We start from the raw sequence: 11,339 nt of genomic DNA on the forward strand, positions 1-11,339 counted from the left end.
TCGTCCGTCAACCCCCCCCCCCCCAACCCCCCCGCCCCCCGCTGCTGTCGTCTCGTCCGCTCCCCCAAAAAGCTCTCGAGAAAAAGAAAAAACAAAAGAAAAAAAACAGATGTAACATTCCTCAAACCAACTCCCTCCTGCTTCAGTCCATGTTTGTGAGCAGTCAATAATCACTACTACTGCCTACTGCGGTTTCTGCTAACTAACATTTATATAGCTGTAGTTTCATCTTCCTCCACCCCCCCATCCCCCATCCCCCAACCCCCAATCCCGCCCCCCAACCCTGAGTATCCGAGGTCGGTCCTTCTGTGGACAGAGCAGTAAGGGCAGCAGTGAACTCCGAACAAAATCTAACTTGGCGTGTTTGAGAAGGTTGCAGGAGCCATGTTGAATATGTCGCTACGAGCCGGAAAGCCAGTTTATTAAGCAGTGTTAAAACCAGATACAGGAAGTCAGAGAAGGAAAATAAAGGCTGGTCACATTGTTAGGAGGTTTGGTGATGACGTCTCTACTGGTTCAGCTAGTCGGGGAATCGTCGTAACTTGCTGTCCAGCTAGGAACATGCTATGGCCCTAACCCAACTTCGGACGTTGGAAGTCGGAGCTGGAAATGATGTCGCACCTGAGTTTAGAAGCTAGACAACCAGTTCTATCCTGGTTAACCATTGATAGTGATACCAGGTGATAAAAGAGCATTTCGGTGTATTTTGCTCGTGCAAACAGCGTAGCAACACGTCCATAGATAGAAGTTGGACATCGCTGTGGGTACGACTGATTTAATGAGACACTAATAAGATAAAACTGCTTATAAACACAATATTATGACAACTTTCACACAGAGCCATGAGCTTGGATTTCGAAGTCAATGATGATGAGGTTCGTTCAACCATCCGAGTTGGAAATCTGACTTTTATTCAGAAATTCGGAAATACCAACTTCAGAGTACAATTATAATGCACCATCAGTCATAGAGGCTCTCTCTCTTTGTGTCTACACATTTATACCATCGACTCCAGTCTACAAAATATCCCCTATTCTGTGGAGCTGTTTGTGCTCCGGAAAGCTTTGATAGTTTCTGCATTGATGCAAATTTGAACTCAATACGAAAGCTTTCAACATAATCGTTATTTTACATAAAACTAAGCTGTTTTAAATGCAGGTGTGACCGGGCTTTAAACCTTCTACATACATATAAAAGTCTCTACATAGAGAAACAGTAGTTGGTCCTGTTAAAGGCTGCGTATCATTTAAAGAGTTACGATACCAGCACCAAGCTCCAAGTACCCTTAAAGTGACACTAACTGAGTACCTCATTCAATACCCATTCCACATGTAGTGCTCTGTCTTTCACCTCCACGTAACTACTGTGGCAGTGGGCCAATCACATGTCACATTAAATCGAAGAACGCTTGCATTGATTGACTGGGTGCAAAAAGGATCAATTGCAGGTATTGTTTAACGGGAGACCTTTCAATACTACTTGGTATCGATTTATTTTGGTCGAGACCTTAAAAGGTATCGAGTACTGATACCCAGCCTTAGGTCCTCTACATCAAAAAACTGATCACATGATCCAACTGCCTGTTAGGCTGCAGGTGTAAAATGGATGCATTAGTGTAAGAAAACAGCTGTGTCTTGATTGCTAACATGCAGCACACATCGGCAAGTACTCGAAGCTCAAGAATGCTCGAAAGTAGGACGAAATCAGTGTGTGGAGGTGTTCTGATGCGTGTTTTATGTGTAAAGCAGAGATTGAGAAGCATGTTCCTAGCTGAACCCCAAGGATACAGAAGAAAACCCCTCTGAACATCTAATCATGTGACACTGAACACGGTTGTACCAAAAGGTCTCTGGAGTGGACGCACACGTTTCGGGTTGTACCTCCCGTAGAAAAAAAAACACGCCAAATTATGTTTTTGTGTGAGCGTCCTGTCAGGAGCAGGAAGCAGGTCGGTCCACAGGTAAGCACAGCACTGCCTCTCCTCTCAACGTGTAGCACAACGAGAAAAAACTCACACCTCCTCCTGCTGCTGCTGCTCATGTTCACACGTTTACAGTCGCAGTCGCTCATCCGCCGAAACAACACCCGATAGGCTGCTTCTCTTCAGATAGCTAGTGATAGTGAACCCACTCCTAATACAATATGCCTATAGCCCACTTAACTGTTATTGGCCTTACTTAGTGCTGTTTTTGGCTTGAAAGATGCTTTAGGGCTACACCACCAATGCACAACTCCCGGGCAGGGCTGCAGCCGAAAATCATTAAGAGTCAAAGATTAAAACCGAATCGGGTCGAGTCCGAGACTGAAATGACGTCCGAGTACAAAAAAACCAGACTGAGTATTCTTGCTAACGCTGCTCTGAAGTGGTTTTTAACAGCACAAAGTTAAAAAAGAAAGAGAAGAAGAGAAGAAAGAGAGAGAGAGAGAGAGAGAGAGAGAGAGAGCGCGAGAGAGTGCCTCCTGTGATGTTTTAACAGGATCCATGTAGATTATTATTGTCGTTGAAGTGACGATGAGACAAATCAAAGTATAAGAACTATAATAATATGTACTAGAACTTTATAGTAATAGTAATAATAAGAGCGCTCGTGTTGCACTTTCATTAACAAACATCAGAACGGGACCAAGCAAGTAGTTGTTAAATTAATATCATATTTTATTTCCGTTTGCTCATAATTGTGATTTCTGCATATCTCATAATTATAACTATGATGTACTTATATAGTGCTCATCTTTATAATATTCATAGATATTCATTATGAGATAAAGATATTGTATTTATGACAGAAATCTTAGTTATTAGAGATTATATTTAATATTTAAAAAGGTCAGATTTTTGAGAAAACACCTCTGTTTTTTGTTTTTTTGGTGAATTTAATGCGCTTAATACAATGTAAACACTATAATTATAGTTTTGGTGTGGACTTAGACGCCATAATGTGAGAATGTGTTTGCTTTTATATGTATATTTTTTATATGAGTCATGAATATTTAGTAACAAAAACTCCTGAGCGAGCACAAATTAAATTCAAAATAAAATCCAGCATCTTTAACAGCAGGTCAGCCGCTTTTAGTTTGAAATTTACGTGGCACATTTCCTGTCTGGCGTCGTAAATGTGGTGATTTAAAACTTTTAAGTGTCATAAATGATAGTGAACTTAATATATTTGGGTTCAGCTAGATTATAATGGTTCAGCCTCAGTGTTTCCAGCAGAAATGAGACAAAAAAACAATTAGCAGCTGGTGGAGACCAAACCAGAGCTAAAAAAGGAGAGTGAAAATAAAACTACGCTGCTTTAGAGTCTATTAATTAATGAAAACAAGACTTCAGCTATATTATAATGGATGTAATGGTTCAGCTGCAGCGTTTCCAGCAGAAATCAAACAAAGTTAAAGACTAGCTGGTGAAGAAAGTGGATCATTTAGCAGCTGGTGGAGACCAAACCAGAGCTAAAAAAAGGAGAGTGAAAATAAAACTACGCTGCTTTAGAGTCAACAATCAACTAAGAATCAAAAGATCATTTAAGCAAAAAAAGTCAAATGTTTCTTGGTTGCAGCTCTGAAGATATGATGATCTAAAGGTTTTAGATGTCATACATGATAGTAAACTTTATATATTCAGGTTTTGGACTGGTTATTAATTAATGAAAACTAAACTTCAGCTATATTATAATGGCTGTAATGGTTCAGCTGCAGCGTTTCCAGCAGAAAACAGACAAAGTTAGAGACTAGCTGGTGAAGAAAGTGGATCATTTAGCAGCTGGTGGAGACCAAACCAGAGCTAAAAGCAGCGTGAAAATAGGAAATAATAAGATAAAACATTGCAGCTTTATAGTCTTGAAACTTAAAACCAGACGGAGCAAACTGGGAAGTGTCCTGATATAATTCAACAAGAATGCATGCTGTATTTAAATAATAGCAGCTGGTGGAGACCAAACCAGAGCTAAAAGCTGCGTGAAAATGGGAAAATAATAATAAGATAAAACTTTGCAGAAACTTAAAACCAGATGAAGCAAACTGGTAAACTATCCTGACATAATTCAACGAGGCGTCGCTTCTTCTCTCCCAGGTGTAACGTCTGCTCTGCTGTCGAGCCTCGTTCGCACCACCTGAGTCAGATCTTTTTTACCGCCGCTCACACTCTTTCACAGGAGACGACGTGTTCCTCCTCTACGGCGCTTATACATGACAGGAAGTGTCAAAATATCCGCTGTCGTTCCAGCTGTTGGAAAGTATATATCACATCATATTTTTCTGAGTGCTTGCTTGCGGGCGGATTTAATGACATCCTGTGTGATGCTGAAGATAACTAGACTCAGGCTGGAAGGGGTTTTTATTTCTCACTCAGAGACTTCCTGACATGAGCAGAAAGATCATTTGCACAAAGGGAAGCTGATATTCGCTGAGGGAACGATGTGCTGGGACTATAAAGTAGGACCTTTATGACCGCAGCTATAATTAATGTAAAAGAGAAACAGATTGCAGGTGCTGTGAAGGTACACTGCTTAAGATTTCCATTATACTAAACTCACTCATGATATTCTTAATCGGCTATTACCTGAGCACCAGACTGTCTTTAACCTGCTGCGACCCTGCGTCCTCATATGGAGACATTACATTTCAGGTTTGCTGGACCTTTTATTTCATTATGCTTAACTTTGACCCGTCATCCTCATTCGTACACGCGTTTCTGTGCCACCTAGTGGTCGCAAAAGCACATTACAGTGTGAAAATCAGTGTGAAAATGAGACGGCAGGCAAAATGTTGTTTGTTAATGCTGAATAAAGTCTGTAGTTTGATACAAATTTGACTAATTTTAAGAAAAAAACAACAAACTATGACACTGCTAATCAAGACATTTGAGGACATTGGGACTTTATTATCAGTGGTGTAAATGTAAGGAAATAACACTGGTGAATTAATTGTGTTATACAGTAAAATAAACCCATTGCCCCCTACTCATCAGGTCCTACTACTCCCAGATATCTAGGAGACATTTAAAATGCATGTTAAATACAAGCTTGTGTCTCAGGAGGTTAATGAATCATCTCTATGGTAATATGTACCGCTGACAACACATCAGTCGTGTGCTTGTGATTGATGATTTTTGAGCTGTAACAGATGGTGGAACATGGATGAATATTTAGCTCGTTCCATTTCTCACTTTGATGCACAAACACGTCCACTGATGGTCGATTTAGAAATTAGGAGATTAAAAAAACCAACAATCTTCTGACAAACCTTGACGTCAAGACTAAAGCTACTTTTTTTGTGTTCGCTCAGTAGTTTTGCCATTAATCTCATTAATCTCATTAACTCATTAACGATCTCATTAACTTGTGGTTTTGCTGTAATCAGGAAGACAGAAAATCCCTAAATGTCCCTTTTTTGGAAATCCACCTGGACCTTTTTCACTTTGTGTGTGTGCTATCATCTTTAAATGTGAGGCAGGTGTTCACTGTTAGGGTTAAGTATCGCTCAACCGTTTGGTAGAGGTCACTCTGTGTCATGATATCTGCTCAAAAACTAAAATCTGTTGGACCCATTGACCCATTTAACTTTTAGGTCAATCTTCAGCACTAGTATGAGGAATGTAACGCACAGACAGACCATCAGATTGTGTTATGGTTGCTATGGATACAGGTTTGGCTGTGAGCAAGTCCGTACAAATAGTGATATTTCCTATCTCTGGGTGCAAAAAGGATCAATTGCAGACTTCCATACTACTTGGTATCGATTTATTTCAGTCAGATACCCAGGCCGAGTGTTCACTAGTGTTTAGTTTACAGCTTCGTACTGCCTTTCACCGCTACAGACAAAGACACAGGCCTTTTTTTAAAATTGAAAACACATTTTTATTTTACGCGGATGAACAAAAAGAGACCATGTGCTCTGTTTCTGTATCAGCTGGGGTATTTCTGACACCTTAATAAGTAACTTTGGGAGGTTTTCTTTCAGGGAAGACCTTATTAATGCACATGGTCGCTGTGGTTCAGGAGCTGCACACATTTTAAGTTGGGAATGTTATTTTGAAGTTTTTAATGTTTTTTTTTAACGTATCAAAGCTCAGAAACCAAACTGGAACAAACTAAAACCCTGCAGATAACAAAGACCCAGATCAGACTGCCAGAGACTCGACCCAGACTGCCGCTGAGCGCTGCAGCCCTGCTTCATGGTGGCTTTTAGCTTTTTGCACCGACCGACACAATCCGACGCCATACTGAGTGTTTTCTACTCACACACACACGTGAGCAGGGCTGATGATGAGTGAAGACCACGTGGTTGTTTAACCTCCCTCCCTTTTTAGCAGGTGTAGTCACGTAGCCGTCATGTTCGCAGTGTATCCCTCATGAACGTGTGAGTGTGTGTGCGTGTGTGTGTGTGTGTGTGCGTGAGTGTGTGTGTGATATTAGAGCCAACACGTTCTATCGTTGCATATGGTTATCATGATATTTATTGCGTGTTCAGTTGTGAGGGTTTTTTGTGTTCGTGTACAGTATCTTTGACGGAAATGTGATATTTTTGGACGATGTCATGTCAGCTGAGATACAGTACGTGTGTGTATATGAAAGACTTCAAGAGAAAAAAAAAGGGAAGACGAGGAGGAGGAGGAAAAAATATTGTGCATTTATTATTATTATTATTATTAAATATTACAAAGGTAGAAAAAAACCAACAATATCCTGCCAAATTGTTATAGCTACAACAGCGCACGTTTCTGTGTGTAACTCCCCACCATGTGTCTTCATATTGATAAAAAAAAAACATACAATAATATTGACATTGTCTTCATATGATTATTTTCTAAGTGAATTTGTAAATTATAGAATTAGAAATGATACTGTTGTTGAGTATGAATTTATTTTTATGCTGTGTATACCATGGACAAATTATATAGAGAGTTTATGTAAACTTGTTGTCTTACAGTTCACTCCTGTACGGGGGAGAAGCACAAAGTGATTGTACAAAAAAATATTGTGAATGTTTGTATATTATAGATGAAATTTAGTATAATAAAAATAATCACAATCTTTAATCAGAACATGTGTCGGGTTGTTTGTCAGTGTCACTTGTGTTGAATAAATGACTCTAATTCAGTCAAAGTAAGGTGATTTTACAAGAGCATATAAATACATTGAAAATAAGACATTAAAATGACATTAAAAAGACATTAAGATTGTATTTAAACTACGATAAAAACAAGAGAAAAGCAGATAGTTAAAGATTAAGACCATTGCACATATCTAATCGACTGGAAAGCTGCTGTAAACAAAAATGGTTCAAGACCAATTTAGTTAAAAAAAAGAAAACTGCCCCATTAATGTCATTAGCAGTCGTTATATTTTGTAGTATGGCTCTCTGTGCTTACATGGAAGGAAAACCTCAACTTTATTTACCACTTTAAACACGACATAGTAGATCCAAGGTGCTTCACACAAAGTAAAAAACACATAAACACAATAATAAAAAGAAATCTATGGTTGCTATAGATACAGGTTGTTCTATGGTTGCTATAGATACAGGTTGTTCTATGGTTGCTATAGATACAGGTTGTTCTATGGTTGCTATAGATACAGGTTGTTCTATGGTTGCTATAGATACAGGTTGTGCTATGGTTGCTATAGATACGGGTTGTGTTATGGTTGCTATAGATACAGGTTGTTCTATGGTTGCTATAGATACAGGTTGTGCTATGGTTGCTATAGATACAAGTTGTTCTATGGTTGCTATAGATACAAGTTGTTCTATGGTTGCTATAGACACAGATTGTTCTATGGTTGCTATAGATACAGGTTGTGTTATGGTTGCTATAGATACAGGTTGTGTTATGGTTGCTATAGATACAGGTTGTTCTATGGTTGCTATAGATACAGGTTGTGCTATGGTTGCTATAGATACGGGTTGTGTTATGGTTGCTATAGATACAGGTTGTTCTATGGTTGCTATAGATACAGGTTGTGCTATGGTTGCTATAGATACAGGTTGTGCTATGGTTGCTATAGATACAGGTTGTTCTATGGTTGCTATAGATACAGGTTGTTCTATGGTTGCTATAGATACAGGTTGTGCTATGGTTGCTATAGATACAGGTTGTTCTATGGTTGCTATACTGTAGATGCAGGTTGTTCTATGGTTGCTATAGATACAGGTTGTGTTCTATGGTTGCTATAGATACAGGTTGTGCTATGGTTGCTATAGATACAGGTTGTTCTATGGTTGCTATAGATACAGGTTGTGCTATGGTTGCTATAGATACAGGTTGTGCTATGGTTGCTATAGATACAGGTTGTTCTATGGTTGCTATAGATACAGGTTGTACACGAACAGAATGAGTCTCTAACATGTTTTTAATAAAAGTTTAGAACCAGTGAGGTGTGAATGAGTCTGTAGAGGCTGTAAAACATCACATTTAGACTCAATGAGAGAAATAAATCCATGTTTTATGTTGTCATGGCAACAAAGAGGAAGGAGAAGCAAAGAAATGATTTATGTAAATAGCACTTTCTTGCCCAGATTACCTACAGTACATGTAGTTGGCTCACCTGAACTAACGCTATGCTCACTATGTTTTAATCATGTTATGTTTTAATTCAGTCACTTTTGTAGTTTGTGGTTATAGATTTATAAAGACCATACTAACAGCCAACTTCACATCAATTAAGGTTCATACTGAAAGGCTCGACTACAGTTTCATTCAGTAGGAAGAAAAAGAGTCAGTGATGGTTTATCACAGTCAGCAGTACAGTAGAGAGAAGAAGCAGGTTGTTCAGAGTTCATCATCATCAGTCAGTTTAAGTTACAGTCAGTCAGAGAGCAGAGCGGATACTCTGACAGATACAACAAACATGATCTATAATTCAAATGATGAGACTCAGCACGAAGCATCAGACAAAAGCTGCAAAAGAAGTTAAGAGAGAGGAAGGGACGCTTATTTTACAGCATTCAGAGTGAAACTGGAGGAAAAGTGATACACAGAAAGCAACAGGAGAGAAGAGACAATCATATCAGGTTCAGACTGAATAATAAACTCCATAAAACAAGGAAACATGATATGAGAAGGTGCAACTTTTGTGGACAAGATGAAACATTAGATGATTAAATGATTTACTGTCAGAAATATGAAGCTGAAAGGAGACGCCTGATTTTAGTATCATTATTATTAATATTATAACAGCACCTTAGTTTAGATTTCTGATGCATGCTCCTTTTTGTTTCTTTAACCTTTATTTAACCAGAAAGAAGATCTCATTGTGATTAAAATAGCTTTTTTAACCTTTAGACAGGCAGGAGGGAAACCTAATTTGATGTTAACTTCTTAACTAGCTGTATCTCCTGCAGGATATGTTGGTATGTTAAGGTATAAAAATGCTCCTAATGGTAAACAATTGAATGAGAAGTGATGCATTCTTGCTTTTCCCTGCTCATTAATACTAGTTTCTAAACTGATTTGATCATTTATATCAAAGTGTAGACCGACCAAAAGCTTCAATTCTATCAATCCAGTTCTCCCAATTCAAGGCACATACAGCTGAACAACCACTTTAACCAATCACGCTCCGAAGAAGGTGTTAAAGAGTCTGTATCTGCTGGTGCACGTCGCCTGTTTAAGGGTTAAGAGAGTTCTGCAACATAAACCCTGCAACACACAAGTATGAATGCAAACCTCATCCTCTCAGATCTGACAGCAGCTTGATCCTCCAGCAGGAGATGGAGCCGTCTGCTCTGCTGCATCACGCTAGTGGAACAGCCTTCCTCACCATCTGAGAGCAGCACAGACCCAACACTCTAACCTACAAACATCATTTCAGACTGTACAATCACCACTGCTCCCAGTAGACCTCACACTGCACTTTTAATGCTCACTACTGTGCAATATTAGTATTTAAGATATACTACTACCTTCAGTTCAACTGTGCACTGTAGTATAATATTTTTACTACTATTGTTTTTATTGCTTTTGCACTTACTTAGTATTTATTGTTCTTTATTATTGTTTATTGACACTGTTCTATTTTTACTATCCACTGTGCTGTTGCAACAATCATCATGGAACTAATAAAGGATTATCTTATCTTATCTTAACTCATCTTATCTTATGATTATTTTCTTTATTGTGTGTTCTATGTTACTAATCTGTTTCACTTTAAACAACCATTAATTAATTTTGATTGATTTATGTTATTTAAACAGTAGAGTATTAAACTTTAATTTATTTTTAATTTTTATTGTTTAATTTTTTTTAATTTTTTGATTTTCTTAATTTTATTTTTAATTTTTTTAATTTTTATTTTTTTTTATTTTTTTATTATTATCCGGACGGGGGCGGTAATGCATCTAAAACCGACCCACCAACTGCCAATTAACAACAAAAGAAGACTCCGATCAGACGACCAATCAGACGCGCCGTTGATTGTGATTGACAGGCCTCTCAGCCAATCAGATGCTTTGTTTGGGCTGACTGCTACCTCAGAGGGAGGCTGCTGCTGCTGCTGCTCTGAAACTCTTCACCTCACCATCCAACATCCAGCTCACCGAAGCAAAAGGTGAGCTTCTCTCTTACATCTACTCTGTCTTAAAAACTTAAAAACACTGCTGTGTCATGTTTCAGAGCTTAGATGTAGCCGGTTTTAGCTTTAAAGACAATAAAAATGGGGTTTAACGGCTGAGAACCGGCTACAGTTAGCCAGTCGTTGTTAACCGGTGTTACGGTGAATTCTGTACCCCCTTCTAAAAATGTACCCCTCTATTTAAAAGCGCGTTTCCCATAGCAACACACCCGCATTAGAAGCTTAATTACAGTTGTAGTAAGCTGAAAGGGGTTACGGTAAGTTGGAGTTACCTTAGAAGGGGAGTGGTTTTGGTTAAAGGGAAGGAAGGACACATTTAAAGACGGGAACAGATTTCGCTGTAACACCGGATTACTGGAAGCTAAAATACAACTAACGAAGCCGGTGTAGCTAAGCCAACACTAATAAGACTTGTTCCCATGGTAACACCGTTTGTTTTAATCTGTAAATACTTGAAGGAAAGGAGAGACAGAAGGAAGGAAGGAAGAAGGAAAAGAGGGAGGAAGGCAAGAAGGACAGATGCTTGGGAGGAAGGAGGGATGGAAGTAAGGAAGGGAAAGAAGGACAGATGGAAGGAAGGGAGGGAGGGAGGAAGGAGAGATGGAAGGAAAGAGGAAAGGAAGGAAGGACAGATGGGAGGAATGAGGGATGGAAGGAAAGAAAGGAGGGAAGGCAGGACAGGTGGAAGGGAGGGGGAGGGAGGAAGAAAGGAGGGAAGGAAGGACAGATGGAAGGAAGGAAGGGAAAGGAGGACAGATGGAAGGAAGGGAG

General features: G+C 39.0%; 1 protein-coding gene across 1 annotated transcript in view; it reads left to right on the forward strand.

Annotated features, from left to right (window-relative positions):
* The first annotated feature begins 10,532 nt into the window (after positions 1-10,532).
* The window catches only part of nrd1b (nardilysin b (N-arginine dibasic convertase)), a 53,849-nt gene continuing 53,042 nt past the window's right edge, over positions 10,533-11,339 (forward strand). The window contains exon 1 of the mRNA XM_053322687.1: positions 10,533-10,544. The gene's annotated coding sequence lies outside the window, so the exon portion shown is untranslated. The remainder of the gene's footprint in view (positions 10,545-11,339) is intronic.

Source organism: Scomber japonicus, chromosome 7 (assembly GCF_027409825.1).
Source record: "Scomber japonicus isolate fScoJap1 chromosome 7, fScoJap1.pri, whole genome shotgun sequence".
In the NCBI taxonomy this organism is placed as follows: Eukaryota; Metazoa; Chordata; class Actinopteri; order Scombriformes; family Scombridae; genus Scomber; species Scomber japonicus.